Genomic DNA, 12,534 nt, shown 5'->3' with positions numbered 1-12,534 from the left:
CCTTAAAAAGAACGCCAGCTTTGTTCAGGTGCGGAGCGTTAATGTAATGTACGTACATGTCGTCGCCCCGTAGCGGGGAAGCAGCGGATTACAGTGAACTCCCGTTTAGTGTTGTGGATATGTTACAGGTGAAAATTTGTGATTCAAAACTGAGCATTTTACCCCTCCCAAACCCTTAAAACACATTGAAAAATATTAAAACACGATTTTTTAAGTTTTCCTTAGTGCCTGTTCTCACTTTCTCACTGTCAATAAATGGGAGACAACTGTATAACATCACTTTGAGGAAAAGAAGACTCATGCACACAGTTCTCCAAATAAGTAGTAGCTGTAATGTGTGCTTGCCCTAAACTATTCATTTGTCACTCCCAGTTTAATTTTACTGTGAAACTGACACATAAAACAAAAAAAGAATTAAACGCTGTATCACCAAATCACCAAAATGTTCCACCAAACGATGTAATTTCATCTAATGAAAATCCACTTGCTTAATGCTAACAAATGAGGAATGCCGTAGATGGGCTACTATAAATTAGCATAGATGTTACGGTAAATATAAACCTTCAAAAGCCTGCTACTTTACACACACACGCAGCAACACACAAAAACTGAGCATTCAACGCTACTCATAGGTAGATATTTTCTGTTCTGTGGGAACAACTACGAACATTAATACAGCAAAATGTGGTACAGTGAACTCCCACATATGCACGGTGCAGCATTTTGGGGGAAAATCTATTTTGCGTTATCTGCTGAAAAATTCACCTATTTGTTCTTTTGTGATCAGGCCACCGTATGCAGGAATACCGAGAGTGGCAGGCCTCGCTGTGAATGTTGCATGAGATCACTCAAATGCTGGCGTGTATCATGGCGGCCCACTTTAAATTGTTAAAGTCGCCTCAAATTCGACGACGGGGCGTCTAAAGTCGCTGTCTATCCCGGTCAAAGTCTTTGCCGCCATGAACGTTCCGGTTCCCAGTTGTCTCCCGCATCACGTCCCTGCTTTTGTCTCCTCGCTCATGTCCCGTATCTCCCCGGAATCAGGAGCCCAGGCCTGGCTGGTTGGCAGATGGGACAGATGAGGAAGGAAGGGATTGGTTAATCCCTAATCTGCTGTCTCTTGGCCGCTCTGGACCGCAGAGGAGAGAGAGAGCGAGAGAGAGAGGGCGGGAGGAATAGAGGGAGGGATGAAGGAGAGGAAGAGGGCGATGGAGCCAGCTAGATGGAGCCAGCTGTCAGATGGAGAGTCTTTCATGGTCCTACGCACACAACAGCTGCACAGGGCCCGCCTGCACGGCTCTGCATTATTAAGCATCTTTTTAGTTGGTTCCAGATGCAGAGCTAGCTGTGTTTACCCAGGCTTTGTGCTCTCGCAACCAACCCCCCACCCCGACCAACACCTCCTTCCTTCCATTCCTCCCTTGCTGCTCCACACCTCCACTTCCGATACGTCCCCCGCTTCCTCGATGGTGTGGTCAAAGTGCCTTCGCTTAAGTATGTAATGTAGCGGCAAATGACCTTGACACCCGCAGGTCGCATTAACGCCTTAATCGTTTGCCTCATTGCGTTTCTTTCCGTTGACACGATTTGATCACTTTAACATGTGATGTCTTGAACAACTTTTCTTTCTTTTGCAGTGAAAGTGGAACCTCCAAGGTCGAACACAAAGTCTTCGCACCTCGTCTGCCTTACAGTCAAGAGCTCCTTGATTCTGGTTTCAGGGAGAAAAAGAAAAAAAGTTCTGTGTCTCACAGTAAAATCTCCAATGTTGAATTAGTCCAGATTACAAATACAGATTTTGTGCTTTAAATCTGACAGTGTTATTAAAATCCGATCGGACGCACGCAAACACACACACACACACACACGCGCGTTGAAAACTCGACATAGGAGCCAAGATTCGAACCCAGCACCTCTCACGTGCTAATCACTAGTCACCAATGATTTTCCACTTTAAAAGGCATATTTTTCTGAAAATGTTGGTCCAAACTATCAATTGTTATGACCTCATTTCAGTCTTTTGGCCCCCCAAAAAATAACATTTGGTGCAAGTCCTATATTTGGTTGTAATTCGGAATTTCACACCCTCAGGAGCGTTTTGAGCATAGCGCCTCCACTGTAATTGTTACCAAAGAATTTCTACTGGCATTAGATTGGAAACAAAAAAAGCGCATTTAGGCCTTTGTAGAGGGCCTGAGCAAAGGATTAAACCCAGAACATGGACGGACAGGCAGACGTGAATTCTACACAAGAGGGCCTGAGCCGAGATTTGTACCAAGGACACTTCAATTGCACTATTGCACCGCACTGCACCCTTTGGAGGCAAATTTTCCCAAAAATGTTCATCCAAAGCTCCAGTTTTTACAACCTCAGTGCAGTACTCCTGTATTGAATCACAACGTCCTAAAAAAAAAAAAAAAATTACTACCATGTAATTAATGTTACAAGCGTTTAATTACACTTTTTAAACGTTACTTTCGCTGCTGCATGCGAGGATCTGCAAACAGCCAACCTTGTCCAAACAAACACACGCAGACACGTACACCCGTGCGCGCACACACACACACACACGCACGCACACACACACACACACACACACGCCACCAATATTCACATATTCACGCGGCAACCTCATACCAAAGCAAGCTTTGAGGGGGCTAATCTGCGCCTGGGTGCCGTCTCTTGTCAAGTTCAAGAGGGTTAACAAATCTTTACCTCTGCGACAACCCTCCTCTTCCCCCCTTTTCATGTCCACATTTGTTCGCTGTATGTCCAAAAATCTACAGAGGCCCGTCCCGGCCCAGTTGGGATTGCTCGAGCTGAAGAGCTGGAGGCTTTTCAGTGGCTGGCATCTGTTGTTCCCCTTCCCAGAGCTGCTGGCAGTCAGTTAATGGCCATGGTTGGGACGCTGAGAGCGCGAGGAGGGGTGTGTGTGTTGTCTGCGTGTGTGTGTGTGTGTATAGGGCTGGGGGGTTGGGGGGGGGACAGTGGCTGATTTCCCCATAGCCACTGCACCGATTCCCGGCACGCCACCAGCAGCTGCAGACGAGCCACCGGCGGCGAGGAACATCGGGGCCTAATGCGCCGCTTCTTCTGAGAGTTGGGGGCGTGCAGATGTTCGTCGTCGTCACAACGCCACACTGTCAAAGCTTGTCCTCTGATTTGAGGCAATGTTGGGCAATTTTTATATATTTGCCACCTAAACGGCGACATGATTAAAATGACATTTGGAGCCTGGCTGCTCATCGCGAGCACAATTAGAGAAGACAAGCCGAGCTCCCCCCACGGGCACCATGACTCCACGTCGCGCTTTAACTTTAAAGTCGTACAACCCTCAACAAGTTTGCCAGAATTCCACAGCTCTGACTGATACACAGTGGTATCATTAGCTTATTTATTTATTTTTTTATTTTTTTTTGTTACTCAGTTTGCAACAACAAACAAGATGCAGCGTGTAACGTGATATTTTTTTTTTCTCCTCAGTATGAGCATTATGTAATTTAATAAAAGAGGGAATCTGTCTTTTGTGCATTGTAAGTTATCAAATTGTATATAATTGACAGTAAAAACAAATCTTTACTCGTCACCTGATGGGACAAGCCGAAACAAACAACAAAAACTTAAGTACATTTCCAAGCTTGTACTTTTTTTACTTTTACCTGAATTCCTTGTAAAGTGGAAGATAAATGTCTTCTAAATTTGACACACTACAGAGAAGTGTTGTTAACAACCCTGCCAAATTTGAATGATTAACACACATTGTCACACATTCATTCACAAACCTTCAGTAAACGGAAATGTATCCACTTGACTTCAAGTTTAATACAATCAAGACTTGATTCTGATTTCTGAATTTAAAAAAAAAATGATTAAAATAAATTTTAAAAAAAAATACATCAAGTGAGGCATCAAAATCGTGTTAATTCAAGCCGATGTCTCTGCTCTAAATGCTGTCGGCCTGGCTAGTGAATATGTTGAAACCATGCCCCGCTCAGCTGTCAACAGTCAATCAAATACCACAAAAACGACCTACGACGAATATGGATGCTACTTCATGTACACATAACTATATGTTTGAGCTGCAAAAATATGGCTGTAATATATCCCACCGGGTCATCGCAAGGCTTTAAGACGTCGCAACAATGAGGCGCTCTAAAGCGGCCACGCCATTCCGAAGCCCCTGTCCACAAGCTTGCTGGCTGTCAAGTCGGACTTTAAAAAAAATAATCCTCACACTGCATGACATGCGCACACTCACGGGCAACAACGAGGCGCTCTAAAGCCGCCATGCCAGCGGACGATCCGAAGGGAAGATGGACTTTCGGCGTTTAAAGCATAGCAAGCTAGCTATCTATCTGCATGTCGCAGTTACGACAGACAACTGCTGATGCGAGGGAAGGCACTCAAGTGGGCACCGCTTTAGCCACGTCCCAAAAAAAACAACAACAAAAAAAACAGGAAAACTGAAATGCTGAAAAAGTGTTTAATGCTCAGTACGACATAGTTCTCAGTCTTGGCAAACAATTAACTTTAAACGTATAATGTATTTAGAAACAAATCTAAGAAGTCACTTCAAGGGTCTTGAAGAACATTTCAGAGCCTGTACTTTTTTACTTTTACTTAAATGAGTTGAACCATTACTTCTACTTTTCAGTCTTAATTTTAGTATCTGTACTTCTATTGGTACAGAGTGTAAGTACTTTTTCCACCTCTCATCAATAGAACACCCGATGTGTACCGAGTTGAAGCAGTACTTCTAATTTTCACAGTCTTAATTTTAGTATCTGTACTTCTAGTGGTACAGAGTGTAAGTACTTTTGCCACCTCTGACCGATAGAACACCCGATGTGTACAGAGTTCCAGATCATACGTGTTATTTCAGGCTCTGCAGGGCTGGCATCTGCATAATAGCGGAGGGAGCTTTTTTTTTTTTTTTTTTTTTTTTTTTTTTTTTTTTTTTGCTACAGTTTAATCAGTGTGCCACGACTCTAGAGAGCAAGGCTGGATACGTTATCAACCGAGGAGGAAGTTCAAATGAAGCCGGATAAATAAATGAAGGCCTTGATGATTAGCTGTCACATATGCAATTAAAACGACTGAAAATTATTCATTCCCCTTCCCGGGCAGGTGCGGCCGGCGATTGTCGCGGGTAATTGTCAAAATGGAAACAATTTGTTTTGATGAAGCTTCCATATGCTTATGAAACATTCATAAAATAACTCAGTCGTCTCCTAATGGAGTCCCGTAGAGTATCAAGGGGCTCATCTTTTTTGCCTTTTTTTTTTTCCTGCAGGTATGAAGCCGCTTTCATTTACAAGTGGCCACCAACTCCTCCCCAAAATAAAAAGAACATAAAACGCCATCACATCTTTTTTTTTTTTTTTTTTTCCCTTCGTGTGTGCAAATTATTAATTGTGACTGTCATGGCCGTCTGACAATCCAAACAAACAGCCGCCTCAGAAAAAAACACACTTGACAGCTCCGGACCCCCACCAAAATTCCCAGGGTGACTTTGTCCTTGACACATCCTTAATGACGCTCATCTCCACGATTGTAAATACATTATCATATCAGATCACGTCTGTGTTGCAATCATCACCTCCATTTCCTTTTTAATTAAACAGCAGCGATGACACCACATCTGTCAGAAAGGGAAGTGAGACTTTTTTTTTTTTTTTAAATCGGTGTGAACTCGTGGCAAACAATAGAGAGCGAAAGAAAAAAAAAAAAGGAAAAAACGCCGTTTGAAAAATAACACGCTCCGTCTCCTCCTTGCCCCCTCGTCGTCTTCTCCTTCCGTCTCGTCGCTCTCACCCCCGTTCTTCGCCCGCCACTTGAAAGGCAGGGTAATGAGACAGCTCGAGAGCGAGGCGAGGTGTCCGCCGAGCATCAGTTGCGCGCGTGCAGAAGTGAAAATTCACTGCGAACGAGATGGCGGGGAAGGCTGGCGTCGGCTGGGCAACCGCGTAAATTCATTTTCATTCAGATTAGCGTGCGTTTTACGGCATATCCAAAAACATTCCCCCCCCTCCCCTCCCGATAAAGTGTCATTATTTGCCAGATTACGTTATTAACCTTCTGGGCTCGATGCTGGCCATTTATGTCCATCTTGCTTCCTTTTTTAGAAGCATTTTAGCTGTGTTAATGCAAATGTGATGAAACTTCCAAAGGGTGGGACTTTGTCTGATTTTGTAATTTCAAACTTCAGCTCTTTAAATATATCAATAATATACTGTTTACATCAAATAGTACCGTTTCGCTCGACCATGGCTACTTTTGGCCAATTGAAACCCATGAAAACAAATTTTTTTAAATTCCTTATTTGCTAGATTGAATCATACAATTTGGGTAAAATGGGTTTTATTTTACTCAGCTATTGAACATTTTAGCTTTTTCTGTTTTTCTACCAGGTTATGCATTCATTTATTAATTTCTGGACAATAGCAATTTCATGTAATATTCTTAGTTTACGAAAAAGGTGTTCAATGGCATACTGGAGTGTTTTGGTTTTTTTTGTATACCAAAAACCACATCAAATAATAGCTACCTCTCTAAATACAACCATAATGACCAAGATTCAAATGCAATAGTGGATTGGAGGTTATACTCCTAGAAAATATGTTTAATATTATTGCAAGCCACTGAAACATTATGCACAATTTGAACATTCACGCTGCTATTAAATATAGTAAAAACTGTACTTATATATTGATTCAATTAAAATGTACTGCACATAAAAGTGATTCTCGCTAAGAGTAAGTCCACGTACCACCATATGTTGTAAAGCGCTTTGTAAGTATGTGTTTTCAAAAGTGCTACCTACTGTAAATAAAAACTTACTAGTTTTTAGTAGTAAAATTGAACAAAGCTTGATGGTTAAGCTATTAATATGTCACAGCCGCTTTAAACAAGCCGCAGCCAATGGCTTAGGTGTCAACTACGTGACATATGACGCCACTTAATGGGCCCGCATACGACAGACGACAGGAATTAAACCTCCGACTGTCTTCGCCGGGCCATTATTCAGCAGGCCGGTAAATAAAATGCCGCAATTTAAATCTATGCAAAACATATTTCCCCTCCCATATGTGTTTATATCACCTATTTACATGTTATTGGGGCAGTTATTAAAATGAGCCTTGTGCTGCTGTTGGCGTTTACAACATACAGACATATTTGGGCCACGCTGGAAGGGGAAAAATGAAAAAAGTTTTAATATATTATATGCGAAGTCAAAGATGTAGCATCTTAATGATAGCAGTAAACGATGTAATGATAGCGGAAAAAAATGCTGACATTGTAAAGATAACATAACTCCACTGGATTATCAAACTAATAATTTGAACCAAAATTTTACAAACATTTAATGATAATATGATAATTCAATTGCAACTTTTGCAGTTTTTTTCTATACATATATAGCAATCCTAACATTATTTTACATTAAAATATTTTTTTCCCCAAATATTTTTCCAGAACATAACAGGAGTTTCCACTACAAACATGTACACATCATGAAGATATTTTAAAAAGTTTCTTTGTGTATGTTGAACTTTCCCCCCCCCACACCCCTCCTATCAAATCTCAAAAGTCAGCATTATGAAATAAAGAGCGCTCCCACTGGTGACACCATAAAGGCTGCGCTTCGGACTGCCAAGTCAGCGCTTTTGACAGGATAAGACCATGCTAACCTATTGAAAAAGGCTTCAGCCACACAGCCAAATTAACCACACACACACAGACACACGCACGCGCGCACACACACACACACACACACGCGCGCGCACACACAAATACAGTACGTTGCTGGTGGAGCCAGCGTGGCAGCTTAGAGTCTTAACAGAGAATGCGCCACTTATCATCATCGGCATCCAGCACCCACAACACTCCAGCATGAAGAGGCTCTCGTGCTAAGCCGGTTAAAATAACACGAGACAATGCATCAACAACGGCTTCTTCTTTCCGTTTGATGCCTGCTTAATTCCAACGCCACAATGGTCGACCCCCCCCCCCTCCCACAACCAACCAACCAACCCCAATCCCATTCTGGTGCTCGACCAGAGGACCGGCGTGAGGCGCCGTCCATCTCCCCTTCACATCAGAGGCAGCCGGAGGAGCCCCCTGATACTGTGTGGGCCCGGCTGATAAAGGCCTTATTTCAGGGTCTTCCAGTGAGGGGGCCGGATTCAACTCCCCAAGCTGCGGGACGGTTAAGGCGGGATGCTGGAATGGTGCGCGGGGAGATCAAACACGGTCAGGCTAAAAGCAGTCTTGGATAGAGTACCTGGAAGAGATACTTGAGTAAAAGTACAAGTATCTCAACAGAAAATGACTTAGGCAGAAGTCAACTTGTAGAAAATTACTTGAGAATATGACATTTGCTATACTTATGTATCAAAAGTCATTTTCTGATATTAGATATACTTAAGTATTGGAAGTAAAAGTATGTTAAAAAAAAAAAGTGAGTGGCTAGAATTGTGATTATATTTATTGTGGTATTTATTTAGTGCACTTCCGTGGTGTCTGGAGGTAGTAAGTATTTATTCTAAAAAAAAACTTTTAAAAGACTGCATCGTGGGCCGCCATTTTTCCTTTTTTTTTTGTCCTGTTCGGCTGTTAGGTCAAGCAGAATGGAAGATCTGTATCCTTTTTATGCCGGAACAGTTTTACTGTGTCACAGTGGAGTTTTTAAGCTTCCACTGTGGTGTCTTAGTTTTATAATTGAAATTTATTGAGAATCGGAGTCGAACACAACAAAGTTTATAGAGGGGAGAGAGAAACGAAGACAAAAGACAAAGCGCTAATTGTAAACCGGATGAAAAAAGTAAGTCTTTACATTATCGAGAACAATGAACCCATTAAATATGAATGCTGCATGAGGCTGTAGTGCTACACCCTATGAGGGAAGGACAGGACAAGCTAGAACAGGACAAGGACAGGAGAAGAAGCATGCAGGACAAGGGTCAGCCTTGTACAACTGAAGTGTGGTGGGATTGACTATGTAAATTATAAAAGTCTATAGGACGAGAGTATGAGCAATTTGCATATTTCTGAGTTATTTGTCACAATAAGTGAAATAGTCCAAGGGGTGTGTGCCTGCGGACACATGCAAGTGAATTGACATCGTTTTACATACACAAAGACTGAAAGAAGTAATTGCTGTGCCCGCACCGCGGAGGCTGAGGACCCCACCCAATCAATCGAGGGGCGGGATCGGGCCCAGGGGTCCATCCGAGAGTAACCCGGCGGACGGGACACATCCCACACCGAGGGACCCAGGGCGGTCCGCCGGCCCCACGAGGCGCCCCGACAACTGGCCACTCGGTGGGGGCCGCAGGGACCCGATGCCAGCCCCCCAGCGCATTAAATTAGCGATTGAACATGATTTCAGGATGGTGGTGTGTTCAAGTCGGTGGCAACAGTACATGATGGTAATACAAAACTGCAGTCAGGATAGCATATCCAGCCGAGGTCTGGCCCATAGAAGCCCCGCTTCTATGGGCTGAACGCCGCAGCATTGTTCGTGCCGAAAACCTTGAAGAGCTGTGGAGGACAACTTCAAAATAAAAACCTAACAGTTCTCAAGGCATTGAATCGCTCGCAACTGGAAAAACAATAGTCCAGTTGCGAGCGATTCAGTGCCCTGAGAACGAAATGTCCTGGATGAGTGAAAATACTGACAGGCAAAAGCCTAACAAGTCATTGATGTCCAGTGGTGGGGCTTTTATTTTGAAGTTGGCCAACGCGATGCACAAGTGATATCCAGTTAGTTGCCGCGGTGCTAATTTTAATTGAAAAAATATTTTAATATGAACAATTTTGTTGCGACTGGCTTGACTAGAAAATTGATTAAACCATCATGTAATCTGGTTCTGCTAGCTATCGCAGCATACAGGGGAAGCCCGAAATCCTGATTTCTGGGTTTGGTCATGTGACATTCGCGAGGGCCCCTGTGACGGTAATTACAATTGACAACAGAGGGCGATATTGCTCAACATGGCCGCCTCCTGGAATAGGTGAAAATTCATGAATTTATCTGTTTAATTCTTATTCCACAGACACAGTATTAATCAGAATATCATGTTTATACTACTGGGGGCACATACCACATATTCTTGCCGCCCCAAATTTTCCCTTTCCTTCCCCTTTAAAGGCCCGCACACCAAGCAACTTGGCCGAACACGTGTGAACTGGACAAAAGCAAACAAATTACAGTCCGCGACTCACACCTGCACACCTGGCGATTGACGCTCGCAGACATACCAACTCGCTGCAACAGAAAAGTTGCGACCCCTGGAGTTCTTATCAGGAAACCACGTTTTGAGGCTCCATATATACTGTACTGTATATATATATATATTTTTTTTTTGAATCGCAAAGAGAAGAGAACCTTTCTCAGCTTTTTTTTTTGTTTGAGGTGTCATAGCATTAAATATTAGTTTCAGCCACTGTCCTGCTTGAAATGTTTTTCGCAAAAAGCTTGTTTTTGCCGCTTTTTGGTCAGAAACCAGAATTTTTGGCAAAACCAACCCATGTCCTACTGCTGATTACTAAAGATTGGACAAAGGTAGAAAACACATTTTTTTCTGGGAAAAGAAGAGAGTATAGTCTTTGTTTTGGGAGGTGCTTACAGTATATTGTGACAGAACACAACCTTCTGTGGGTCTTGAAAGATCAGGCAAAATTCTCTAAAACGGCTGGCAATATGGGGAACTCTGCCTTGGAAACCGCTGGCAGTGAATGAGTTAAGTACAGTAACAAAGTATTTATACTCCGTTACATCAAGAGATTGGCTTAAAGTGTAGGAAGACAAGCGGGAGTGGTCGGACAGGTGGGAAGACTCTGATAAGACCTCAGTGTGCATCCAGTAAGACGCCTTTAAGCTCGGAATTGCAGTTTAAAAGTTCAATCTTTTTTTCCCCCACTTTTCCTTGGCGAGCTGACACATGAATGAGGTCCCATTACTGCAGCCGGGCCCCCGAAACGATAGCCATTGACCGGGCGCGCGGACCCTTGTCAGGCTCTTTACCTTGAGACTCGTCCGCCGCTTGACACGACCTTTGAACCCGGGGAGCACAGCTGTCAAATGTCTCTCCCCCATTCTGTCACTCCCACTTTTGGAAACACAGGAGTTCTGGAAAGAAACACACACACACACACACACACACACATGCACAGAGGGGATTTTGTTACATTGAAGCTTTAAGTTACTTTTTTTTTTTTAATCACTATTTCGTAAAAGTTGAAAAAAACTGTTTTACCGCTGAACTTTGAGTGTTGCACAATGATGGGGGGGGATCTGTCTGTTCAATTATGTTGCAGATCTGGATAAATTCAATAATCAATTTATAACAGTGTCTTATAAATGAGAATGATGGGTTAAAGTTGCAGATTCAAGATTTATTTCTGTTAAATGTTCAAAATTATTCTGGATTTATCACAAAATAATGCTTGACTCTTACTGATAAACTCTGGAAGTGGTGTCTCAAAATACGGTAGTTTTTCTCATAATATATTGACTTTATATTTCCTACAAAGATAAAGAAAGTTGTAATGTTACAAGAGAAAAAAAATCATGAAACAAATACTATTATGAGAGAAAAAAATGAAAAACTGAAGAAATTGGACTATCACAAGAAGCTGTACTTTTAACAGAAAAAAAAGATGAATATAATAAAACCTCATATTGTTAAGACTGAAATGATGAAAAAGGACAAGGGGCAAAAAAAAATTATGTTCAGCGGCACCTTGACTTACAAGTGCCCCAACTTACGCGTTTATCCGGTTGGTTGATTTTTTTGCTTTGCGTTGGGTGCCCAAACTTTTGTTACAAGCGCGTGTAAACTGAAATGCCCTCGCACGTGGGCAAGGCGTGCCGCAGTCGCAGATGCACTTTCAGAGGTTTATTGAATGGGACAAACTGTCAAACACACTAATACAAGCTTCTGATGTCACATATTAGGCCACACCCCTTAAAGCCACATCCAACACATTAAGACTACAGTAAGTACATTAATTATACTTCATAAAACCAGTATACAATAAAATATTGTGCTATTTTTATGTATTAAAAACACAAAACAAAAAACGGTGGTAGTTTTTTGGGGGCTGGAACGGATTAATGTAATTTCATTTCATTTTAACAAGGGAAATGTATTAAATCTGTGTAAATTGAGTTACAAGCTTGGTCACGCAACAAATTACAATAAAAGTCAAGGTACCGCTGATCGTTCTCCATGTAACACGACATAAGGTAATTTTTATTAATAGTTTTTCATTTTTTTTCAAAACAGGGTGACTGTTTTTGTAACAGTTATTTTTTCCCCCCCCTTGTGCTTGTCAATGTTTTTGTTTTTTCCCATCGTTATTCTTGTAAAACATCTTTGTTGTCATTACAGTACAACTTTATTAGCAGTGCGTTGTTTTATTCATATATTTTTAAGGTGCAACATGTTTTTAGATTTTGAACATTTTTGTCTTGTAATAGTAATTTTTTTCCCCTCCCAACTTTATTCTTGTAAGATAATTTGTTCT

Source organism: Phyllopteryx taeniolatus, chromosome 11, assembly GCF_024500385.1.
Source record: "Phyllopteryx taeniolatus isolate TA_2022b chromosome 11, UOR_Ptae_1.2, whole genome shotgun sequence".
NCBI lineage: Eukaryota > Metazoa > Chordata > Actinopteri > Syngnathiformes > Syngnathidae > Phyllopteryx > Phyllopteryx taeniolatus.
Note: the sequence above shows the minus strand (reverse complement) of the source record.